This window comes from Triticum dicoccoides, chromosome 1A, assembly GCF_002162155.2.
Source record: "Triticum dicoccoides isolate Atlit2015 ecotype Zavitan chromosome 1A, WEW_v2.0, whole genome shotgun sequence".
In the NCBI taxonomy this organism is placed as follows: domain Eukaryota; kingdom Viridiplantae; phylum Streptophyta; class Magnoliopsida; order Poales; family Poaceae; genus Triticum; species Triticum dicoccoides.
Window position 1 is genome coordinate 576,458,855 of NC_041380.1, and position 12,288 is coordinate 576,471,142.

The window sequence follows — 12,288 nt, forward strand, 5'->3', positions numbered from 1 at the left end:
TGTTACTGCTGAAGTTACTCTCACTGTGACTAGTCTTATCATCTCCACGCATGGTGTTGAGCGCGAGAAGTAGCGTGTTGTTGGACATTAAAAAATGTGCACACATAAATATTTGTATAAACTACGGTTGACATCCTTGCCTGGTTAACACCAGACATTAGCAGTCCTTAACTAACCCACAGCAACACCCAAATGTTCAAACTCCAAAGCTAGCTAACATTTCCCGGACATACCGGCCGGGACACCCGCAACCACTCCACTGTCCATACGAACGATGAGCGATCTACGGGTCCATGCTACCACATCAGGACAGAGATGAGCCTCCAACTCACCTCACCCGTTAACAATCCTCCTCCGGCCGCGTTGTACATGGCACGATGCAAGCAGGCTGGCCGGTGCCGGTGCGTGTGCTGCGATTGGCAGGGCATGGCGGACTGACTAATACTTACTACCACTGTGCATGCAGCGCCTGGTCCCGCACCTGCACCACCCAGGACCATGCATGCACCCACCTGAACGGGCCTGTGCCAACTGCCAAGTCGGAAGCGATCGCCTGATTTTTCCCGAAGAAGCCGGGGGGCGCGCTGCACAAGTACTGTAGCTAGCTAGCCCGCTGCGACGGCCAGCGAATGGCCGGCAGATCTTGCCAGCCAGGAGCTCTAGGAAGTGGTGAGTGGATGAGTGACCACATCACGGACGCAAAAGCTTGAGAGATCGACGAGATTCCAGGACCCCGCGTCAAACCTTGCTGATGCACGTAGAAAGATGTGCGTCCGCTGGCCGCGCATGGGTCATGCTGTTGAGTGGATGAGTAGTGGTCAAGCAGCTGTTGTGTTTGTTCTGCTTGCCATGCACTTCTTTATGATCCGGCAGCACACGTTTAGGACATATTTCAAGATTATCAATGGCTTCAATGTTAAAACAAAGGAATAGAAGAAAAAAACATAAAATTAAGATTTCACCCACCACAAAATCCTACTCCCTCCGTTTTAGAATATAAGTCTTTTTATATATTTCAATATAGACTACATACGGAGCAAAAAGAGTGACTCTACACTACGTATATACATCCATATATAGTCCATATTGAATCTCTAGAACGACTTATATTTAGAAAGTACATGAATTCAAAATACAGGAATCCTGTAATGAGTCCTTTTGGGTGATTCATATATAGGAAAGAAACATATGAAGTTTGAATGATTAAAGCCGTGCATAGAATGTTGGTTAGCAACATGTCCTTTATCCAAACTCAAAGTCAAAGGGCATTCATCGGAAGAAGTCCCTATTATTGGAATCATACAAAATCTTATGAAATTCGTATAATCAAAAGAGAGCCTTAAATGACTTCCTTTGATATTCTGACAAAAATGAATCACACTACTGGTCTCTTTGCTTTGAAGAAACTTCGTGTCCATAAGCTTTTGCTTTCTGTAGGGTTCTTATAGCAAGACATCCTATTCCTATCAATTTAAAGCGTACGAACCAAAAAAAAAAAATCTATAGTTGTGTAGTAAGCTCATGGATATTCGTTTCTAGTCATTTTGTTCACGCATTAAGAGGCCACGAATCTGAATGTAACAAGTACCGATTAAGACAAACTCGCTATCAAGCTGCAGGATTTCTGAAGGATGCATTATCTAGCTAGGCTATGACTATTCAGACCAAACGAATATGCAACTTTCAATCTAGCATCTTCTCCTTTTTAGTATAGTACTCCAAAAGGAATTACTAGTACTACCATACTATATATTAACAGAGACATGGGGCAAGATTAAGCGGGTGCTCTAGCCAATCAGATAGGGAACCTAATCTATTCTTGACGCTGAACACACTATGGAGATGTCAGCTTGGGACTTCTCAATTTTTCAGCTGAACCTCTTGTCCCGTAGCATCTTGATTTCACTTTCACTGGATTAGCCTACCCCATACACTTTCCCGGCTTATACGGAACACTAATCATGTCTCCACTTCTTAATACACTACTCCTTGCACAACCTCCCATTTAAACTCTCGTCGTTTCTGTTGACACCAGATTTTGGCACGGCGAAGAACTTAATTAAGATGGTCTCAAATGGAGAAGTGCTCAAAGTGAGAAAGTTCCGTATCGTTAAAAGGAAAAAAATTGATATTTGGGCCATAGTCATCCGGTCTCATCTCTAAGGCCGAAGTTGTGTTCGAAGTATTCAGATTTTGTATTCAGAACACTATTCGGCTGATTACGCCCCCCAAGATGGCCTCATCGCCTCGTTGAAGCGATCGATTTTGATATAAAGAACGTCTAAATCAGAGTTCGTATACAAAAGTTAGAGTCAAAACTATGTGTTGCATAAGTCTGCCCCGGAAGTTCCAGGCAAAACTTCCGGGGAGGTTCCGGGCTAAACAAAAACTTTGCACGCGGTGTGCCCCGAAGACTGGAATTTTAACATTTGCGTGGCCGATTTCAACATCAAGATGATCTCGGATGAAAAAGTGATCAACTAAGGAATTTTTCTCCATTGCAAGATCTACAACTTTGCTTTTGGAACCATCGCGATCCGAAGCCATATGCGACCTGCAGGAGCTGTGCAAGAGGGCTACTTGATGTAATTTTAGCCCAGAAGTTTCAGGCTGACCGGAAGTTCCGGCCCTCGCGGTCCGAGTTAGGTTATCTTTTGATGTTTTGGACGGGATTTGAGTCCTTTTCTTGTACGGAAAGTCTAGCCGCCTCATATATATGTAAGAGGTGACGGCCGATTGAATAACAACACACAATCGAACAAATCTATCTACACCTTTTACCTTTACTTTTCCTTCTCCCTTGTTCTTCTTCTTGCCCGTTCTTCGTTCGTTCTTCTTGTTGCAGAGCGGCGAACCTCGAGGCCCTAGGGGCAATTAGGTTGACCTAGGGCAGCCCATAGCCACCGCGCGCCCTGACGGGGTCCCTCCCGGGCGTGTGGGGTTTCGGGTCCTGAAAAGCACCCGCCGGATTGCTTGCGTACCGCGCTTCCGGACGGGTCTCCTTCGACGCGAGCTGCGGTGCATCACCCTCGGCGTTGGAGGTACACGGTGACGTGTTCGTGTGCGAACACACTTTTTGGCGACTTTGCTGGGGACGAAGCTTTGAACGTTCTTCGGCCCATTCTTGCTACGAAGAGATCGTCATCTAGGGTTTGCAATCTACAAATGTAACATGAATACTCAATTCACTTATGTAGAGCAAATAATGCATATGTTGTTGCTAGATCGTTTAATGAGCATAATGTATCGGCTAGCCCTAGCTTTATCAATCATGCATCTAATTATGTGCAAGAGCCGATGCAACAAAATCTCCATGCTTCAACTTCATATAATTTCAGCAACATGCAACATATGTATCCCAACTCCCATGCATCGGCAAGCCCACAAATCTATATGCTGATGAACAACATGATGAGTTCGGTTAATCAAGTTGAGATACCCCATGTAGGAACTTCCAATAGGATGCAACAACGTGTTTTAAATTTTTATTCATTGGCAAATAACTTGCAGTTTGTTAATCCTAACGTGCTGGTGGATAGAGGAACTGGCCATGCTACTACTAGTTATTCGGTCAATTACCCTCAAACATCATATGCTACACCTCATGCTACTAATTTTCTGGCACCATATGCAACTGTTGATGTCCATAATTCGGCTCCCCACCTTCGTGGTCATGGCTTAATAAGTGAAACTTCTACAGGAGCACAAATGCCTTCACCTACTACCATGGCATATCATGTACCCCCAACACAATTACAGAATTTCGGTGACATATCGTTATCGAAAGAGTCTAAAAGTGTCGGGGGCAATTCTATCCAGATTGGGTCATTAAGAAAAATCTTACGTCTTTTTGGGATGAATACAATGTTGTTCTACATGAATTAATAAAAGAGGGAAAGCCTATTAATTCTACTGCAATCCAAGCTAGAGTATGCCAAAAAGAGAAAGCATTGGGTGTGGATAGAATTATCAAAAAAGATGGTGATTCGGATAATAAAGTTAATTCGGCTATTGAAAAGACCGAATCAAATATTACGTATGCCGAATCTATTCTAGAAAAACAGGATGACAAGGTGTTGGGAAGCTATTCGAAAGAGGAACAACCTATCGTTCAAGTAACGCAACCATCATGCTCTCCCAACGTGTTTGAAAAGGCATGTCTAGCAAGTGATTTACCTATCTTCCGATTTGATCGCAGCTTTATTGTTGATGCTTTTATAAGAGAAATTCTCATAAGTAATTTTGAAAGATCAATGACGAAGGGAAATTTACTTGTTAGCAATAAAACTGTTATAGAACATATCATTCGGTCTATTGTGCCATTTATAAAGACCGATAGTGACCTATTATTGCAGCCAAAGTTTTCCCCATTGCTTTATCAAAATTTCATATCTAATTGGGTAGCTTTGCTTGTTTCTTACTTGGCTTGCACTTGGTCTCAATTGAGACATGTGTATTCTAACTAATTTCGTTTCAGAAATTTAAAGCCAAGGTCAAATTCTTTTGAAAAATCCGATGCTAATATAATATCTTATCCAAATAGATCGGAGATAGGGTGTAAAACACAATGCATAGCCGAATGAGAAGATTCTAAATCTGAATCATTCGTTTGCTCAACTCCAAAGCCGTTTGCACATCAAGATCGGCTAGAAAATAAGAAGTATACCTTCAATTCAAGCATGTGTGATCAAATATTTGATTTGTTGCTGAAAAATAATTACATTAGAGTTCTTGATCACCATGTGAAGCCATCAATCCAAGGACGAATGTATTGCAAGTTCCATGATTCGTCCAAGCATAATTTTGAGGATTGCAACATGTTTCGTCAAATACTTAAATCGACCATTGATAAAGGACGATTAAAATTTGTTGAAACACCAAGGGATGACCAGTCTATTCTAATTGGTCCTAATGGAAAAAGGGTTTTGAATCGGCTGCTTCAAGACGATTCCTTTAAAGATGAGAAGGTAAAAACTACAGGTGATGGGATCAAGCTTTTAATTAAAAAAGTTGTTCAAGAGCACAATGAAAATATTCTTGAAGGCATGAGTTCTATCGAAGATACAATGAAGACGCCAAGGACTGGGGGGCAACAAGAAAATCCAAAGATCGATGCAAGTCAAGACAAAGGAGATAAAAGCCGCAATAACCAGAAGTGCAAGAAATCCAAGGTCACTTTTGCACAATTATTAGATAAATATCAAAAGAAGAGTGAAGAGAAAAGTGCTTATCGGCCAAATAATGAAAAAGCATCAAGATCACCACCTAGGTGCAAACCCGAGGATTGGTATTGGCAAAATGAGAATTCTAATGCGGTATATTCATATCAATATTTTGTGCCGCCAATGCCAATGCCATGGATACCTTCCTATGATCATGTAAATCCATATCCATCGTGGGACAAGTATGATACAAGGGCGCATTCTTCATCTTATTTTAGACCATCTCACAAACATTATGCAGCAGCTCCAAAAAGATCAACATTTGAACAATCACATGTCAAAGACCGTTTCAATCGTAAAGAATCGGTCCGGAGCTCAAGGAGCAAGAAAGAGGTGGTCAAACAAATTTATCGTGTTAAAAAAGAAGGCCGTAAGAGTGCTACTTCAAATTTGATCTCAAATGAGAAGGAGCCGATTAAAATATTGACATTGGCTACTAATGGCGATGAGGCAAGTCAATCAAGTACCAAATCTGAAGAGAAGAAGTTGAGAGTGCACATGGTAAAACAAGAATTGTCATTGCTTCAAACAAAATCACAGCCAGGGTACCCACTCGGCTTATCATATTGGCAAAAGAAGAAATTACAAAAATTAGTGCACAAGAAGTTGAAGAAAGGAATATGGCATGGGTTCTCAAAGGAAGTATTCAAAATAAGAATTATGTGCAAGCTTCCTTTACAAGGAGTGCGGCAAATGTGAAGAAGGAAAAGAGTGAAAACTATAAAGGACCAAGCCGAAGGTTTCAACATCTTCGATCCACACATTATCCATTTTCTTCAACAATGTCGTTGATGCCTATGCCATGGAATTTCTAATCAGGTATGATTGGTTACCCTCAATGTGCTTATTTTAAACCATGGATGCAATATAATTTCTTACATCATGAAAGGGTATTACTAAATCATCATATGTTTGATTAGATTTACTTTTGTTGCTAATCCAAATGGCTGATATATACTTATCGTCCTAAGCACATAAAATGGCCGATGGAGTGTTGACATCGGTCCTTAGGAAAAGTATGATGCAAGTTATTTTTCGGCACACAAGTTTGCCGAAAAACAGGGGGGCATGTGTTGACACCATATTTTGGCACGACGAAGAACTTAATTAAGATAGCCTCAAATGGAGAAGTGCTCAAAGTGAGAAAGTTCCGTATCGTCAAAAGGAAATTTTTTGATATTTGGGCCATAGTCATCCGGTCTCATCTCTAAGGCCGAAGTTGTGTTCGAAGTACTCAGATTTTGTATTCAGAACACTATTCGGCTGATTACGCCCTCAAGATGGCCTCATATGGAAATAGTTTCTACATGGATTATCTTCGCCTCGTCGAAGCGATTGATTTTTATATAAAGAACGTCTAAATCGGAGTTCGTATGCAAAAGTTAGAGCCAAAACTATGTGCTGCATAAGTCTGCCCCGAAAGTTTCGTGCAAAACTTCCGGGAAGGTTCCGGGGTAAACAGAAACTTTGCACGCGGTGCGCCCGGAAGACTGGAATTTTGACATTATTTGCAGATTTGCGGGACCGATTTAGACATCAAAATGACCTCGGATGAAAAAGTGATAAACTAAGGAATTTTTCTCCATTGCAAGATCTACAGCTTTGCTTTTGGAACCATCGCTATCCGAAGCCATATGCGACCTGCAGGAGCTGTGCAAGAGGGCTACTTGATATAATTTTAGCCCGGAAGTTCCGGGCTGACCGGAAGTTCCGGCCCTCGTGGTCCGAGTTAGGTTATTTTTTTGATGTTTTGGACTGGATTTGAGTGCTTTTCTTGTACGGAAAGTCCAGCCGCCTCATATATATGTAAGACGTGACGGCCGGTTGAATAACAACACACAATCGAACAAATCTATCTACACCTTTTACCTTTACTTTTCCTTCTCCCTTGTTCTTCTTCTTCCTCATTCTTCATTCGTTCTTCTTGTTGCAGGGCGGCGAACCTCGGGGCCCTATGGACGATCAGGTCGACCTAGGGCAACCCTTAGCCGCCGCGCGCCCTGACGGGGTCCCTCCCGGGCGTGTGGGGTTTTGGGTCCTGAAAAGCACCCGCTTTCGGACGGGTCTTCTTCGACGCGAGCTGCGGTGCATCACCCTCAACGTTGAAGATATACGGTGACGTGTTCATGTGCGAACAGTTTCAGTGTTGCAGATCTATATAGTGTGATGGAATTATGTAGCTGTGACCAATATCATTTTGCTGTTCATGACGCAACCTGCAATGCTTATCAATAGTGGTAGCACATTGTATAATCTTCAGTTTCTCCCCTGTGTAAAAGCGTGATCGCTTGAGATTTGAAGGGCAGGCATCGCACCCGAACAAACAAATGGCCCCTGTGAGATTCTCTTGCAAATGGTCCTGATGCGTAAAAGAGAAACTCAACCATGGGTGCAATTCCGGCAGGGCCACATGGCATTTCTGAATCCATCTTTTGCTAATCTGGAAATCGATGGGGCGTGTCTTTTCTTCGGACCGAGACAGGTAACAGGTTTGCTTAGTTGCTTTCCATTATCTGGTAAGCCAATAAGAGCAACTCCAACACAGGGACCCAAACGAACATGATTTTGTTCGTTTTTTGTCTGTTTGGATCTCATGTCTGCTTGACGGACATGGGGCGGACATGACGAGCATGCAACGCCAAAACACAAAAGAGGACAATCACCGCGTCCGGCTTCTGCCGCGCCGGCACGCACTCCCGCCATTCGCCGCTCCACCCCAGCTTCCCCCTTCCCTGCCCTGCTTCTCGCTGCGAACGCGCACCAGGACAGCCTGCGGGACGTCGCAGAGTAGCGTCTCCTACATCTGCTGCGGCACGAAGCTCTGCAGCTCCCGCACGACTCGCCGGCGGAGCCCAGGCTGCTCGTCCCACCATGCGCCGCCGCCAACGAGATCTGCAGTTCCCCGGCTCTTCCCGGCGCCGCGCCGCCCGCGTGCAGTTCCCCGGCCCCGTTGGCTCGGCTCAGAACGGGAGGCGGCAACGAAGATCTCCCCGTCGTCCTGGACCACGGCGTGGGATGCAGCTTGTGCCACTGAGCGCGGCGGCAAGCCTTGAGGACGGCGGAGGAGGCGGGAAGGAGGACTGGATGGGGATGGCGGCGGCCTGCGCCTGTGAGCGGGACGACGGAGAAGGCGGGGAAGGAGGATTGGGTGGGGATGCCAGCTCGTGCACGCTCACTGCTAAGTGGGACCAAGGGCGGACACGAGCAGATGACAGTGGTCGAGGAGAGCGTCCGCTTCGTACCCATTTCTTCTTAGATTTGAGTCAAGTTTGGGTCGGGGACGGACAGCATGCGGACACGGGCGTCCGTTTGGATCGCCCCGTTGGGCCAAGTTTTGTGTTCGGATAATCCAAACGGACAAAATGGATCGCCCCATTGAAGTTGCTCTAATGGCTGCGTCTCCGTGAACATGAGAATAAACCACGTGTATTTCTTCTTCTTTTTTCTGGAGAAATAAACCATTTGTATGGTGATTAGATGCAGAGCAACAATGTCTACATCCACATTAGTTGATCCCAGAAGCATGCACTTTTTCCATTTGGCCTACTTGGAGCTAATCTAGGATGCAAGATTGGTTACTTGCTTGCAAGTCAAAAAGTGAATATGATTGCCAATCTCAAAGAAAAACGACGACGAAGGTCAAAGCCGAATGATGAGGGGATAGCAAGGAAATCCTATCTTATCTTTGCGTAAGATAGTCGAGATGACACACGGGGCGAGCGATCGTGGGCCGACCCAACTCTACAATCACACAAGCTGTTTTTAATATGGTTTCTCCCAAAATTACTAATTAAAAAGTACTCGTTGCAAAGAATTTTTTCAGGTCGCGACAGGTGGCGTACATGCAGCATGCCACTTGTCACAACTTGGAATTTTTTTTTCGTAGATCCGTTTATTTAAAACGTTTTATCTTTTAAACTGTGCGTCCAAATCTTAAATCATTTTCACCATTGAATTTCTCACGTCGAGATCTTCAAAACTAGATCCCATATTGATAGGTTTTGACGAACTTTTTTTTCACGAAAAAAACCGGGCGAAAAAACCGAACCGGAAGCATGGGTTTTTCCCTTTCCGAAAGAGGCACGTCCGTGCCTTTCACGAAATCACCCCCGTACCTCTCGTGGAAGCAAAACCGTGACTCCCGTGGAAGGAAAAAAAACAGAAAACACTTTTTTTTTGTTTCCGAGAGGCACGGCCATGACTCACGCGAAAGCAAAACCGTACCTCTCGCAGAAGCAAAACCGTGACTCTCGTGAAAGAAAGAAAAAAACAGAAAACGCGTATTTTCTTTCCCTTTCTGAGAGGCACGATCATGACTCTCGCGAAAGCACAACCGTGCCTCTCACGGAAGCAAAACCGTGACTCTCGTGAAAAAATAAAACAGAAAACACGTTTTGTTTTTCCCTTTCTGAAAGGCACGGCGGTGACTCTCGCGAAAGCACAACCGTGCCTCTCGTAGAAACAAAACCGTGACTCTTGTGAAAGAAAAAAAACAGAAAACGGGTTTTGTTTTTCCCTTTCCGAGAGGCACGGCCGTGACTCTTGCGAAAGCACAACCGTGCCTCTCGCGGAAGCAAAATCGTGACTCTCGTGAAAGAAAAAAAAACAGAAAACGCATTTTTTCGTTTCTGAAAGGCACGGCCGTGACTCTCGCTAAAGCACAACCGTGCCTCTAGTGGAAAAAAATCGTGACTTTCACGAAAGAAAAAAAAATAAAACGCGTTTTTTTTGGTGCAAAAAAATCAAATTTTTTTGATCGAAAAGCTAAGGAAGACCAGGAGAAAACCAAAATGTCGAAAAAAACCCAAAAAATGTTTAAAAAGCCAAAAACGCATGCGGAAAAATAAAAAAAATCCGAAGGAAGCGTCCAGAGAGCGACACATGGCGAATGGCTGAGAGCGCGCCAAGTGGCGCTGATCGTTGCGAGGCTCCCGAAGGAGCGCTCGTTAGCTAGTTGCTCCCGGTTTCTCCAGTTTGTTCCAGGTTATTTCGTCTGTTTTTAATTTGCTACTACCACACCTATTTCCCTCCTTATTTTTTGTTTTTTGTTCTTTTTCATTTATTTGGATTTTTGCTTTTCACTTTGCTATATTATTTTCTCTTCTCCTTATTACATTTTATGTAAAATAAATATAAATATTTTATTATGTCTCCCTTTCTTCGTTTTCCCTTTTTCTCTGTATTTTTAGTTTATTATTTTGAATTTATGAGCAATTGTTTTTTGTACGTGAGTTATCTCTAAAATACATGTCAAATATTTTTCAAATACACTGTGGGAAGTGCCGCCCCTTTTATGCAGCGAGGACTTCCATTGACTAGCACAGACTACATACACGTGCTCTCTAAGGCTGGCCATAGTGAGGATAACATAACCTGTAACATGCATTTAGGACTAGCAAACATGCTTATGTGGCACATAATTAAAGAGGAAACAGAAGGTTAGAGTAACATAGGTAGATACCATATCATGTTAAATGCTATGCTATTTTGTATCATGCATGGCAATAAATATGATCATCTATGATACTACTTTATGTTATTATGTACTATGAAGGTAGTATCATACACTAGTATCATATGCATGATACTAGTATATGTTACTCCCCACTATGACCAGCCTAAAGCCGTGCTAGATAGCCACTCATCACACCACACGACTCTCAAAACCTAATCTGTGTTGGATCTCAGGGGACAAACCAAAGTCAAAGCGCTTGATCCTTTGCCAAAGAGCAAGTCTCTCTCTCTCTCTCTCTCTCTCTCATATCTGGAAAACTAAGTACATGGTGTAGAGAGAAAGAAATAGAATCTCGTGTCGTGAATAATACAGTGTGAACATTTTTCAACACTTGGTGAGCACTTTTTAAATACTTTATAAATATTTATCCAATACACAAGGAATATTTTCAACTTAAGACAAACATTTTACAAAGTGCGCATTTTTTCAATGCATATTTTTTTTCTAAAAAATAACACAACTAACAAAAGAATTCACACATTTTCAAAAAAATTCATACAATTTCAATATTTCTTGCACATATTAAAAAGTGTTCATGCAATTGTAAAAAATCACAAATATTAGGAAGATATTTATTTAATTTCAAAAAATGTTAACACATTTTCAATTAAATGTTCACTTAACTGAAAACATATTTGGATTGAAGAACATATTCGTGTGTCTTTGGAAACACAACAAATAAGAGTTTAAAACGAAGCAAACCCCAAAAGCGAGAAAACCATCACTGGAAAACAATGCTTGGTAACTCACAAAAAGAAAAGTTGCGGTCCAACTAAAATCACTAACAAGCAACTTGGTGAAACCTATATGACAAGGTAAGGAAGAGCAACAAGCTGCCTAGCAAACACAAATGCAAACTAGAGGAACGGGAAACAGAGCCAAGGCCTCAGGCTCACCCTATTCTCCTTTGATCCTTCCATGAACGGAAGAACCTCAATCACCAAGGGTTCATCTATAGGTGACCACCGGACATTTACAATTTTTCACCCTTTTTGTTCTATTCGTGTGTGCCAGATGGTTGAAATCTTTTAGGATCACAAAGTACCACCGACCACAAGTCTTACCCGACAAGGACACAATGATGTATTTAGTAGGAAAAAAAGAAAGCAATTGCTTTGCCGCCAAAATTGATGAGGCAATCTAGAAATTTATTTTTCTCCACATGGTACTAAGAGCATCTCTAGCAGACCCTCTATCTTCAAATTCAAATATGTATCTCATACTCCCTCCATTCCAGAATGTAGTGCTTCCTCTATCCCCCTGCTTCAACTTTGACCGTAAATTTAACTACCAAGACCTATTGTGGCGGGAGCAAAAATTATATCAGTGAATTCGTATTCGAAAGAAGTTTTCAATTATATAATTTTATCTCCCTCCGCAGTTGGTCTCGTTGGTTAAATTTATGGTCAAAGTTGGACCTCGGGAAGCGCGGACGCACTATATTTTGGAATGGAGGGAGTATCTCATAATGTTAGTTTTTAGGGGATTAAATTTTTCTTTATCTAGCAAATTTCCTAAAACTTAACCCATCAATAAATTTCGTTTGCCAAT